This window comes from Cryptomeria japonica, chromosome 5 (genome assembly GCF_030272615.1).
Source record: "Cryptomeria japonica chromosome 5, Sugi_1.0, whole genome shotgun sequence".
In the NCBI taxonomy this organism is placed as follows: Eukaryota; Viridiplantae; Streptophyta; class Pinopsida; order Cupressales; family Cupressaceae; genus Cryptomeria; species Cryptomeria japonica.
Window position 1 is genome coordinate 130,359,675 of NC_081409.1, and position 14,819 is coordinate 130,374,493.

General features: G+C 37.5%; 1 protein-coding gene across 6 annotated transcripts in view; it reads right to left on the reverse strand.

Annotated features, from left to right (window-relative positions):
• The window catches only part of LOC131076618 (inositol hexakisphosphate and diphosphoinositol-pentakisphosphate kinase VIP2), a 311,202-nt gene that overhangs the window by 171,917 nt on the left and 124,466 nt on the right, over nucleotides 1-14,819 (reverse strand). The gene's annotated exons all lie outside the window — the stretch shown is intronic.

The following is a 14,819-nucleotide window of genomic DNA, read 5'->3' on the forward strand; positions in this document are numbered from 1 at the left end:
CATACTCCCTTGATGATACACCTTCTATTTAAAAGACCCGAAGGTTTCCAAGAGGTACACAACCGTCAACCAATCAATGCTTGTAACTATCCAAAGCAAATACATAGTCGGATAACCAATATTGTTAAAACATAATAATAGACATTATACACTGACTACATTATTCCCGTGAACCAAAAAAAGTCATCTTCTAGACGACAAGGAAACCAAGTACACATCAAGTAACATTAGAGAAGATTTTCCAAATTGATGACAATATTGTAGACAAACTTGAAAGTGTACTATGCAAACTCGGACCATGAGAGTACTCGGTAAATCAAATTGGTGACCTTCAAAACCACATTAACCTTCATGATTTGAACCAACTTCTTTCCACAAAGCAGTTTTAATAATTGACTAGTAGAATGGATGACTATTGATGCTAGAAGCCAAGAACATTGTCACTATACACTGAGGCAGTTTGGATTTGCAAATAACCAAATCGTGCAAGAAGGCCATACAATGCAAAAGGAGGAATGAGCTAGCTGCATGATATAGAAGAAGGATGTAAAATAATGCCCTATGATATAGGAGAGGAGAATAAAGAGTCGTACAATGTAGGAGTATGGGAGTTGTCATACAATCAAGTTCCTTAATCTTGGTTGTATACAAAGTTTAACTTCTCATTTTCACCGTACATCACCAATGAAACATGTTTGTTGTACCTTATTCACCAAAAAATATTGTACCTTATTGATTGGTGCACATATCTCCTCTAGCCATAAACTTCAAAGTTTTGTTGGCAATACCAAAGCAGAATGATATGGCCATATAATGGAATAGAGACTGAGAAAACATACGGTGCAAAAAATTTGTTGAGCTGGCCAAACTCCAAAAAGACGTTGTACAATGAGGGCAACACGAATTGGTGTTGTATGTTGTGAGTCTCATGCGTTGTGGGTTCAAGTACATAACCTTATTTTCTTGGGTGCGAGTAACAACCAATACTTCATTATGCCTTACATCAATCATAATGACACTATCCTTTTGCTTCAAACATCCAGTGTTTTCATGGTCTCTAGGTACACACCATTTACATAGTAATTTCCCTTTGTTGTGTTTGTTCTAGTAGTCTCTCACAAGGTGTCCCAATTCACTACTTTGTCAACATTGCATAATAGGGCATCCTTTGGAGTCGTATTGTATTTGATTTTGCCCTCCTCTTTGATTTCTATGATCACCTAGAAATAAAATTATGTGGCTTTGATAGAGTGGACTGCTCTCCTCATGTAAAGAGTACTTGTGTACTCCCAGTATTCAAATTCTATGGGCACTCTTTTATTGAATAACCCATAACCTGGCGAATCTTACAAAACACATTTTTGGGAAAGTTACTTTTTATGTGCCCCTCAATTTTCCACTCAATACACCATAATTCATTAGTTTCTTTATTGATTTCTTTTTTATCTTTCAATTCTTTCATCACTCAGATCATGTCCCTCCAAAGTACTTGTATTGTTCCCGATTCATTGTCACTATTGTCCTTCGACTTCCACCTTGCTTTGTTTTTCTTTTACCACGCGAGGACATTTTATCTTCACTTTCTATGTGTATTTCCCGATGGTAGGCTTCAAATTGGACAAGGATGATACTACCTTCATTTTTTTTCTTGATGATGGAAGTAGACCTTCAATGAGCCACCACTTTTTTTGACCAAATTCTACCAATAATTCTTGAGTCTACAATTATAAGCTCATAAACTTTCATGCTTACCTTGTTTTCTATTTAAATTTCTCTTACTATTTCATTGTCAACACAAAGCGATTTAAACTCTTCTTTTGTTGGTCAATTTCTATATACCAATCAATTGTTAAACCTCACAAGCTAGCTAGAAAATATCGTAGCCAAATCACTTTATCATCTTTGCCCATTTGTTGTCTAAATTGTTTCATATTTCTTACAATGCCTAATGAGATCGTCCAAATTATTACCTGTAAACTTAAGCAACTTTTTCTTTTCTCCACAACGGCTTACCATGGTTTTATTCTAATGCAAACCTAACGCTTGGAATTTTCTTGCTAGGGAGTTTTGATTTAGACATTCCAATGCTTCTCTTGCACTCTCAGCCACGTAACAATCCTCAACTCTTTCCTCATCTTCAGCTTTCCACTCTCGTGTATCACCTTCAAATTTTCTTAAATTGTTTCATATTTCTTACAATGCCTAATGAGATCGTCCAAATTATTACCTGTAAACTTAAGCAACTTTTTCTTTTCTCCACAACGGCTTACCATGGTTTTATTCTAATGCAAACCTAACGCTTGGAATTTTCTTGCTAGGGAGTTTTGATTTAGACATTCCAGTGCTTCTCTTGCACTCTCAGCCGCATAACAATCCTCAACTCTTCCCTCATCTTCAGCTTTCCACTCTCGTGTATCACCTTCAAATTTTCTTTCATGCACCCTTAGCTCTATTTCCTCTCCTTCCATTGACAACCTTTCAATATCCCAAAGGCTACCCACGTACAATTCTATGAAGGAAGATGAATTTGTCTCCTAACTCCCCTTCTCTAGAGAAGGTTGTCTTGACCTTTCAACTTGATTGTATTCTTGTGAAGGGCTCCAGCTTGGGAATCGTACAATTGTATTTTCTTCAAGTGTTTCTCGTGATATTTTCCTCCATTCCCTTTTCTCGATGATCCTTAAAAGAATACTCGATCTCATGGTCAAGACCATAGTTTTACGACTCAGACTCAATCTCAACTCGGCAGCCCAAAATTTTGACTTGAACTTTGGACTCAACATAGACTTGACAAAAAACTCGTCATGGACTTAGCAAAAAAAAAATTATAATTACACAAAAAAAGAAGAAATTAATGCATATTACAACATTTTGCATCTTCCTCTTCGCTAGTCTAATGAAAACTTGAGGAGAGATTCTTATCGCATTTGAATTTTTTATATTGATAATATGATATTTCATCATTGATCAATGATATTATGATAGTGAGAAAATTGGTTGTCCAAGTTCTCGAATCTGGTCTCCACTCCCAAACCCCCTCATCATTGTAATCAAATTCCTTATATGACAAGAGATCCCAATAACTAGTGAGGGTTTGGGAGTGGAGACCCTAATGGGTTTGAGGGGCAGCAATGATAAGCTACAGAAGGTGTTATATGTGAGAAAAAACCAATGATTGATGGGGTGCAAAATTATGAATTTTTTTTACTATATTTTCCACTTTTTTTATCCTAACGCCCTTTTGTTCTTGCACGGCCAAGTTTTTTTAGCTAAAAATGAAAAAACAATGAAGTTTTTGAGTTAAAACTCAGCCTGGGCGCATCTGACAACAAACCAAGAGTCTGAGCACAAGACTTGTGAGTCCGAACTTGAGACTCGATGAGTTTTTGCCCAGCTTGGTCGAGTACTCAACTAGACTCACCTGGACTTGACTTGCGAGACTTGGGCAAAGTTGACTCAGTTGGCCTCAAGACTTGTCGAGAACTCAATAAGTCCTCAACCTATGGTCTAGACCATCGTGTAGCCTCTTCTCACCTTTATTTGGATCTAAGGGCATGAATTACTCAAATCTGACCCTATTTCTTTTAAAGAAACAACGCCAAACACTTACTATATCTAATGAAATGAATACATGAATTAATAATAGAGATAACAATGCATACCAAATACAAAGGTAAAAAATATGTTTTTTCACACATGAAATTATTACAAAAGAAAAGGCTAGAGATGGTCAACCAAGGATAAGAATCGATCCAATAAGATCAAACTGCTTTGATGATAGACTATCTATTTAAAAGATCCAACGGTTGCCAAGAGTAACACAACCAACACTTATAACTACTTGAAGCTAACAAACACTTAATGCATAGTCAGATAACCAATGTTATCAAAACATAATAATAGACATTATACACTGACTACAAAGGTTTCTTCTCAATGATCTTTAAGAAGTTGAAGGACACAGATAGGGATTGTAAAGTAGGGCATTAGTTTATGAAGAGTGCAAGTAAAGAGATAAACTACATTTTCACCTTTATGAATTTACATCGTTTTATTCATTTTATGAGTCATGACAAACAATACCAACACAAGCTACTAGATACTCTAGGCTGCCCATCATATCCATTAATTGTATATAGTTATATTTATTTGTATACATCATTAATATGTATCACATACACCAAAATTTGTGTTGTACCTTACTATGGTAAATAAATGATACTATGTATCTGTCCCTTACCTAGACTGGTTCCAGATTATATCCAATCACTAATCTAACATTTTGAGGAATGTTACCAGTTTTGTCACAATATTCAAGCGTGGCAAACAGTGGGTAAAAAACTGAATAACTTTTTGTTTTGGCGAGATATTAATAACTTCATGCAAATTCTCATTTCAACGACCAATGCCAACATGCATTTGAATCCATCATAATATTAGACTTTTCTTTATCAAAAACATCAGAACAAAATCACATGAACAGCAAAGGAAAGAATGAAAAAGATCAGGTATATAGAACCATAGTAGCATTACACCGAAACCTGTGATTAATCCCCAGTAAGAATAACCTGCCACATTTGTCATGCTATTTCTCAAGGTTTTCCCAAAAAATTTAAAAAGTGATTTCTATTTATTTTTATATATCAGAGTTATCTGGAGACAGTGGTACCAGTACAGGGGCAAGGATGCCAATCAAATTAGGGTATGCAAGTAAATGAATAAGGAGTCAGTAAATATTAGATATAAATGTAGCCACCAGATTTTGTGGGTATGGAGACAAGGATGAGGACACATTCCAAATTCCTACAATGGAGTTTACTGGCAAATATGATATATATCCTTTATGGATCATGCTTACAATTAGAGACAGGAAAATATTGACTGAATGCAGACTGAACATTTTTTGTTTATGGTTAGGGTCATGGTCTTTAAAATTTTCTTTTAGTTTCACTTGAATGGATTTGTTTTAGAAGTTGAATCTTAAATCACACTGACAGTTGCTCTTTTAATTTACACCCTAATGAAAGTTTCCTGGTTTACATACTAAAACAAACATAGTGCTACCCATAAAATAGTAGGCCATGCTTCGTGACAGAACAAAAACTGGACTTTTATAGAAACACTCTTTGTTGCAAGTACAATAGTTTTTTTAAACTCATATGTAATAATCAGCATTGTCTCATATATGACATCTATATTATATTATTAATCAATATACACTACACTTAAATTGGAAAAAAAAAAATTCTCATTCTCTACATATAGTACATTGTTTTTTATTTCCCATTTTTATGCCAACTTTTTCCTGATCTAAACCCAGGTAAGTGAAATCCATTTGTACTTTTACAACACCATGTCAATCTCTTGTATACAGAATGCTGCTATGTATAAAAACAGAAGACAGCACTAAAGATCAAAATGTTAGCACTAGGAAATAATATGTTTCTTACACACATGTCAATAAAAGAAATAACATGACCAAGAAATAAACATCACACCAGTATACTTTACAGCAAATACACAGCCATATAATGCATACATATATTATATAAGGAATCTATGCACAAACATATAATAAAAACACATTTATAGATAATACTGTATGTATATCAGTAATAGAGTCTAGACATATCAATGCCATATTATATGATTTGGATCTCTTAAAAACTCTGGCATCCATCTCTGTATCCCTCGAAATATTTGTATTCAATAACATAGCTTGCAGAGAAATATAAATCATAAAGCCATACCTGCTAACAGCATTTTGTAGCGTTATTTTTCAAGAGCTTCAATAATCTTTGCTGCTTCCCTTCCTCTGCCAAAGTCATGTTATAATTCTCTACCTCTGGTATTGTAATGTCCCCCTCCTTGTGATGATGCATTTAGTGGTCCATTGGCCTATTCTGGAGACCCGTAGGCTATGTGGAAAGGAGAATTAGTGTTTCCATATTCTATGGACTTCTGACCAAGCTTGTCAGGGGTGGAATGTGAACTTCTATTTTTAGAAACTTAGGGTTTGGCTGTCTGGATGGTGCAGTGTTACTAAGCTCGCCAAGCTCTTTCTCTGGTTGGGAAGAACACGATTTTCGGAGCATTATTTCATGACTTACTATTTTTAGTAAGTGGCAATTTGGGCATTCTATTTTTGGCAGTCCTAGATTTGGTCCTGATCCAGCACAATTCATTAATCAGCCTCATCCGGATTTTTGTTGATAATCAGTATTTGAGTTATAAGCAATTTAATTAAATATCATTTCCTTATCCTAAGGTTTAATATTTAATTATTTTATTACTGATTGATGTTATGGGAAATTGTGCATAATATGATATTCTTCCTAAGTCATGCCTGGGTGAATTATTTGATGATTGAAAGGAGACTTTATTTTATACAAAAAAGTTATTTTATGCCAAAATCGTGGTCCTCTCTCCTAGGCACAATTTTTGACTTGGGAAATGGGCGCCATACTTGGGTCCACCACTTGAAATGAAATGCAATTTGAATGAGGTGAATTTGGAGGCAATTTCCTTTGAATTCCAGACTTGAAAAGCTATATATATATATCTATATATATATATATATATATATATATATATATATATATATATATATATGTGTGTGTGTGTGTGTGTTTGGCTCCTCATTAGATTATCCAAAGAAAATATAACGTTATGCTATCGGAATGACTTCAGACTTCTTCGAGGGTGAAAACCTCCTAGATCTTTCTTTCCAGTTTCGAGTGTGAGATATCACTCCTAGCTGTGGTTTGAATTTGTGAGCTACTTGGTGTAATTGGGATTGCATTGGGTGTGATTTTGAAGAGTTGTGTGCTGCTGCGTTTTTTTGGAGTTGCTGGAGTGTGTTGGCTGGAAGTGTGTTTTGTCCGTCGTTATCTGCATGTTGGGCGCATCATTCTGGGTGAAGGCTCATTTGAAGCGTATTGGAGAGGCAATAGTTCTCTACATTGACGTGGCATTTGGGGAACTCTCCAATTTATCATTGCAAATCGAAATATTCAAATATTTTGCCATTTCCAGATTTGCATTGGGTTGCGTGCATCACTTTTTCTGCTCTCAAGTTGTTGTTTTAAGGTATGGGATTGATTGCCTAAGTTATGATATTCATCTGCATTTGGTTTGACATGATTTCATTCAGTTTTGAGAAAGTTATGAGCATTTTCATGGATTTGGGTGTGGCCGGTTTTGCGTTTTATTGACTCTGATTTCAGAACAGCAAGTAGTGTTTTTGTTGAGTGAATTTGATATTGAATACTAGAGATATGTACTTGACTCTATCTTCTCTCGCATCTCTATCTTTGTAAGATTGCTTCAATAGTACTTATCAATCATTCTAGTTGCATTATATGGTATTTCCCACTGAACAAGTGGAAGAGGATGGCTTAGCCACCTTCATGTTTTGTAATTCAACTTTGTCCTCCCACTGAGAAAGTGGTTGAGTGATATTGTCCTCCCGCTGAAATATGCGGTCGAGTGATAGTTTTTATGTATAAGTCCTCTCGCTGCATAAGCGGTAGAGTGATTTGGTTTTGGTTATGCTCTTATTCCCTTGGCTGGTTTACTGCCAAGTTCTTGGTCTTCATCCCACTGAAAAGTGGAAGGGGTTGGCTTGTCGCCCGGTATTGTACTTGCATTGCAATTTCCAGCAAATCAATGAGCTGATGAACCCCTTATCACCGTATCCTCTCACCTTCCCACATTGGGCTCTTGGTGATCAGAAAGTGGAAGGGTTACTTTCAGCAGTATTGAGATTATATTTTCTAACTTTAATAGATGCATTGTAGTATTTGTTGTGATCAAAAACGAAAAAAATCAATGGGAATATTACAGTGGTATCAGGAATTGGTTTTCTTGCCAACCTGTGAAGTCAGAGTGAACAAAGTTCTCCATGAGTGACAGAGACGTCCGTTACTACAACAAAGAACAGAGACGCCAGCAGTATCAAATTCCTGCAGTGCCTTTTGAAGAGACTTTTTCAGAAGTCCTAAGAAACAGAGATAAGGAAGTTGATTCAGTTGACTCAGCAAATTCAATGGGGGAAAGACTATTTGGAAAGAATGAAACAGCTATGGTTGCAGACTAAGATACTGGTTCTTGGCAAAATGGGTTGGATCTGGGTCCTGGTTCTTGCCTGGTCCTAGTTCTCCCCAGGTTCTCCTTGGGTTCGTCCCGGGTCCTGCCCAAGTGGCTGGGTTCTCTATGGGTCCTACCATGAAGGACCCATAGAGAACCCTGCCAACTAGGTAGGACTCGGGAAGAACCCAAGGAGAACCCGTGCGGACCCAGGAGAACCAAGGCCCGTGGGTTCCCAAAAATGGGGCACACAAGTCATAAAAACACAAAAAAAAATAAAAAACACCTTTTTTAATACTTGTTTAACATCTAAACCCTAATTTTGCCCCTTATGATGCATGAAATGCATCAAAACATATATATAATTTTGATGTTTGAACATATATATAATATATGTATACATATATATATAATTCAAATATATATATATATATATATATATGTTCGGACATACCCGTACCCATACCCAAGAAAAAAAAAAATTTGTCGAATTCGCAAATCCGTACCCGTATCCATACCCGAATCAGTAACTTAGGCTGTAAAGAAAATAGAGAAGAAATTTGACACCATGATGGACATGATGTCTCAGATGATAACCACCTTTAGGCAGAGTGCTGGAGGAGGGCATAATCAAGATCCAAATCAGAGTATGAGTGGTAATAATGCCAGCACTTCCAACAACTCCGGTGGTAATAGAAATGGCAAAAACAATGGCAGCAATAGTAATGGAATGCCTATTGGATCAATGACTAGGCCATTGCGACCCATTTTCCTTCCAAGGGAAACACCGCCTCCTGAAGTTGAAGTCCCTGTAGCTGAGGAGATTCGGGCCAGTTTTGTGGAGTATGCAGCATTTCCCCAAGAGATTCGAAATGCTATGTCTCTTGACCAATACATGAATCAAAAAAAGAGAAGGGAAGGAAGATATGATAATCATTACTCCACTCCAAGAGATTAGCAACAAGCTCTTGGGAAGGTTACTCTAGCACACTTCGATGGAAGCACTATGAGCACAGCTAGAGCTTGGGTGCAAAAGTTGGACAATTACTTGTCCTTGAGACCTATGCCTAAAGAAGAGGCCATCAAGTTCGCAACCTTGCACTTAGATGGAGCTGCTCACGAATGGTGGTACCATGGGTTGATCACCCTTGGTCATAACTTGATCCATACCTATGTTGAATTCACCAACAAGTTGATAGAAAGATTTGATACCAAGGATCCGGAGGTGAAGTTTAGAGAGCTTGCACAACTCAAACAGCAAGGTTCTTTGGACACCTTCATAACTGAATTTCAAAGTCTTTCAGTTATGGTTAGTAGTATTTCGGAGAAAAGATTGGTGGTCCTATTCACTAAAGGACTTGAAGAACCATTAAAAGGTTGGGTAAAAGCCTTTGACCCGCCCACCTTGGCTAATGCAATCAAGAAGGCTAGAAGCATGGAGTTGTTGGCCCTAAGTCTAGATTTCAGTCAAAGCCTTTCCCATTCCGTAAAGCAAGAAGAAATTTTCTAATCAGCCTAAGAAGTTCCCTTCCCGGATGGATGATGAGCTCCGTCAAGGACTTCAAAGGAAGAATTTGTGTTATTCATGCAAGGAACCTTGGGTTCCGGGTCATAGATGCCATGGGAAGGGTAATGCTTGGCAAATGGAAGCATATTCAACAGATGGATCAGATTCTGAAAATTCAAAACAGCAGCTTGATTCGGAGGGTAGTGAGTATGAAGAGGCTCCAGAAGGGCCTGAAAGTGATCAAGATGATAAGGGTATAGTTGCCCAACTCTCTAGCTTCCACAAGAATGAATCATTTAGAGTTCAAGGAGCATTGGGAGAGCATCGACTTGTTGCTCTAATTGATACCAGAGCAACTCACAACTTCATTGATGCTAGGATTGTCGCCAAGAGAGGCCTTATCACTGATGATGTTGAAGACTTCAAGGACATGGTGGCTGATAGATCAACAATTTGTTGTACGGATGGTGTCAAACATGTCAATGAAGCTTGGTAATTATGAAGTCAAGGATGACTTCTATGTTGTCAATATTGGAGGGACTGATAATGTGGTCCTTGGCATCCGGTGGCTGCGATCTCTTGGTAAGATCACTCTTAACTTGCAAACCATGGAGTTAAAGTTCATGACTGAACGAAAGAAGGTGGTTTTGTGAGGGATGTCTAATGGAGGACCTTGAATTGTATCCCTGAAGAGGATGGAGAGGCTGATCCGTCATAACCAAGTAGAGTGGGCAGCATGATGTTTGATAATGCCATCAAACCCATTAGAAGACAAGGGCAGCTACACTACTGATATTCAAGCTCTAATCACAAACAAGAGCAAGGTCTTTGGAAATCCGCCACTTAGAAGACCTCCTGAGTGTATGGTCATGCCATCTAACTCACTTGAAGAAAAGAGAAGCTATCCTGAAGACATTCAGGCTTTGATTTCAAAGAGGAGCAAGGTGTTTCAGACTCCACCCCCGGGTAGGCCGCTTGAGCATGATACTGAACACATCATTGAGTTGGAAGAAGGTACTGAGCCTATCATGACTACTCCTTACTGTAACCCAAAGAAGTAGAAGGATGAGATTGAGAAAGCCATTAAGGAGCTTCTAGACATGGGTTACATTAGGCCAAGCAAGAGCCCTTTTGCTTTGGTTGTTGTATTGGTGAAGAAGAATGGGACCATGCGTATGTGTGGATTACCGAACCCTAAATCAAAAAACCATCAAGAATCAGTACCCCATTCCGAGGATTGATGAGCTCATTGATGAGCTGCATGGTGTCGTGTACTTCTCCAAGATAGATCTCAGATCGGGCTACCATAAAATCAGAATGAGGGCTTCTGATGTTGAGAAGACTGCTTTCAGATGCCACTTTGGGCATTTCGAATTTCTAGTCATGCCTTTTGGTTTGACTAATGCTCCAGCCATATTTCAGTCCTGCATGAACAGGATCTTTTAGAAGCAATTGAGGAAGTTTGTGCTCATATTCTTTGATGACATCCTCATCTTCAGCGAGTCTTGGAAGGAGCACTTACAACACTTAGATGAAATTCTTAGCATTCTGGAGTCTGAATCATTGTTTGCCAAAGAATCTAAGTGTGAATTTGGAATGAAGGAGTTGCTCTCCTTTGGGCACATCATCAGTGCAGAGGGTGTGAAGGTGGATCCTAAAAAGATTAGAGCTATCCTTGATTGGCCACCACCTAAGAACATAACTCATTTGAAAGGATTCTTGGGTCTATGTGGTTTTTACAGAAGGTTTGTGAAGGGTTATTCTCAATTGGCTGCCCCCCTCACAGATCTCACTAAAAAAGGAGCCTTTGAGTGGTCTGCAAAGGCACAAACAGTGTTTAATCAATTTAAGGAGATCATGAGCTCATGCCCAGTTTTGGCCTTACCAGACTTCACCAAGGATTTGGTCCTAATCTAGCGTAGTTCAGTGATCCTCATTGCTCAGCCTCATCTAGATTTTTGTAGATAATCAGTATTGGAGTTATAAGCGATTTAATTAAATATTATTTCCTTATCCTAGGTTTAATATTTAATTATTTTATTACTTATTGATATTATGAGGAATTGTGCATAATATGATATTCTTCCTAAGTCATGTCTGGGTGAATTATTTGATAATTGAAAGGAGACTTTATTTTATACAACAAAGTTTTTTATGCCAAAATCGTGGTCCTCTCTCCTAGGCGCGATTTTTGACTTGGGAAGTGGGCGCCATACTTGGGTCCACCACTTGAAATGAAATGAAATTTGAATGAGGTGAATTTGGAGGCAATTTCATTTGAATTCCAAACTTGAAAAGCTATATATAGGTATTTGGCTCCTCATTTGATTATCCAGAGAAAATATATCGCTATGCTATCAGAATGACTCTAGACTTCTTCGAGGGTGAAAAGCTCCTAGATCTTTCTTCCCAGTTTCGAGTGTGAGATATCACTCCTAGCTGTGGTTCAAATTTGTGAGCTACTTGGTGTACTTGGGATTGCATTGGGTGTGATTTTGAAGAATTGTGTGATGCTACGTTTTTTTGGAGATGCTGGTGTGTGTTTGTAAGAACCCACACCTAGTGGACTCTAACCAACCACAATTTTCTGCCTTTGTTTGATTTTTCAATGTTTTCAATGTTTGGGTTTTGCTTGAGTTTTCAATGATGTTTCACCAAGGAATAAAGAAAGTGCAAATAACATATGCTGCAAACTAGAGTATGGAAATGACAGCTACAGCCATAAGCATTTTATCGAACATTTGCCATGCAATTCCTATTATGAAATGTTGACTTTCAGCTAGGGACATTAAGACAAACAGTTATCTTGCAAACTGAAATAAATACTACAAATATATCATATGCAACTCCTTTTAATTGATGTCCCAATTACCACAGATATGAAAGGGCCAAGACTCTTGGCTAACAGCTGAATATGATATGAAACAAAATACCCAGGTCTGAGTACAATGGCAGCATACAACCAACTTCGAATGTCTATTAAATACTGAAATTAAATGCAAGAGGAACCTGATAATAGTGATGCTCGATGATGGAGATGAAAGTTGCAATCAGAATCAAGCACAAATACTGTAGCACGGCACTGTTCACGCGCACTGTTCATGCACACTGTTCACGCGCACTGTTCATGAGCACTGTAGCAGCAAGCACAAACTTGCAATCTGCTCTTAAAACCTTGAATAATTTGTTGATAATCTCTCCCAACAAGAATGATATAACTCCATGTGCCAAAGAAGGATGATTCACAACCAACTATAAATGTTCTTCAACAATAAACTTCAAACCCTTGTAGAAAACTTCACCAATTTGCACAAATGAAAGAACTGAAGTATTCTTTCCCACAACTGCAATAATTTAGATGTTATTTCACACCTTCAAAATTGCTATCAATAGGAAGTTTTCGTTTCCTATGATCAAAGAAGAAAATTGCGAAAGCCCTAGGCTCCACAATAAAAATCAATCAAAATACTATTCATCAACTGGATGCCGAGAATGAACTCTTGCCTTTCCTTTTATTCTTTCCTTAAGAGAGCTCAAACACCTTCCTGGCCAATGTGGGATAAAAGATTTATTCCCACATTAAATTATTCACTTAACACACTTTATTATATTAAAGTGACTTTATTATTATAAAGTTACTTTAGAACTTTATAATAATATTAAAATATTAAATAAATCACTTAAGTCACTTAAACTTTAATATCTCTTGATGTACTTGTCTGATTGCTAAACCGTCTGAGCCAGGAGTCGACTCTCCCTGTTCTCCATGTGATTGGATGCCTGTCTAAAAATAGAAACCCTGAATAGTGACTTACTATAAATAGTAAGTATGTGGAACTGAGTCTAGAAATAGCTGCAAAGGCCCAATCAAGGTCGACACTGCCAATAAGCTCTGCTCAGATGTCTTTCTATTAATAGGAACCCTGACTCTCCCAAAATAGTAACTTACTATAAATAGTAAGTGTGCCAATCTGAGTCAAGAAATCTGTGCAAAGGCCAAAACCTGAATCCAGCTGAAGAGTAATGTCTCTAATCACCAAGTAACTGCCACATGAGGCCCTCTATCAATAATTGTTAGCCTACGAGGGTCAAATGATAGGCTAATTCTTACAAACTATGATGCTCGCAAAATGGGGACATTACAGTGTTGGCTGGAAGTGTGTTTTGCTCATAGTTATCTGCATGTTGGGTGCATCGTTTTGGGTGAAGGCTCATTGGAAGCATATTGGAGAGGCAATAGTTCTTCTACATTGGCGTGGCATTTGGGGAACTCTCCAATTTATGATTGCAAATTGCAATATTCAGCTATTTCACCATTTCCAGATTTGCATTGGGTTGTGTGCATCACTTTTGCTGCTCTCAAGTTGTTGTTTTAAGGTATGGGACTGATTGCCTAAGTTATGATATTCATCTGCATTTGGTTTGACATGATTTCATTCAGTTTTGAGAAAGTTACGAGCAATTTAATGGATTTGGATGTGGCTGGTTCTGCGTTTTATTGACTCTGATTTCAGAATAGTAAGTAGTGTTTTTGTTGTGTGAATTTGATATTGAATACTGGAGATATGTACTTAGCTCTATCTTTTCTCGCATCTCTATCTTTGTAAGATTGCTTCAATAGTACTGATCAATCATTCTAGTTGAATTATATGGTATTTCCCACTGAACAAGTGCAAGAGGATGGCTTAGCCGCCTTCATGTTTTGTAATTCAGCTTTATCCTCCCACTGAGAAAGTGGTTGAGTGATATTGTCCTCCCGCTGAAATATGCGGTCAAGTGATAGTTTTTATGTATAAGTCCTCCCGCTGCATAAGCGGTAGAGTGATTTGGTTCTTGTTATGTTCTTATTCCCTTGGCTGGTTTACCGCCAAGTCCTTGGTCATCCTGCTGAAAAGTGGAAGGGGTTGGCTTGCCCCCTAGTATTGTACTTGCATTGTAATTTCCAGCAAATCAGTGAGCTAACGAACCCCTTATCATCGTATCCTCTCACCTTCCCACATTGGGCTCTTGGTGATCAGAATGTGTAAGGGTTACTTTCAGCAGTATTGAGATTATATTTCCTAACTTTAACGGGTGCATTGTAGTATTTGTTGTGATCAAAAAAGAAAAAAATTAGTGGGAATATTACATATCACAAAATTGTTGTGAATGTAACAGATGAGCATTTCTACCAAAATGTCTTATGTATTTACTAAGGTTGCAGCAGAAAAGGAACTAGGCAAGA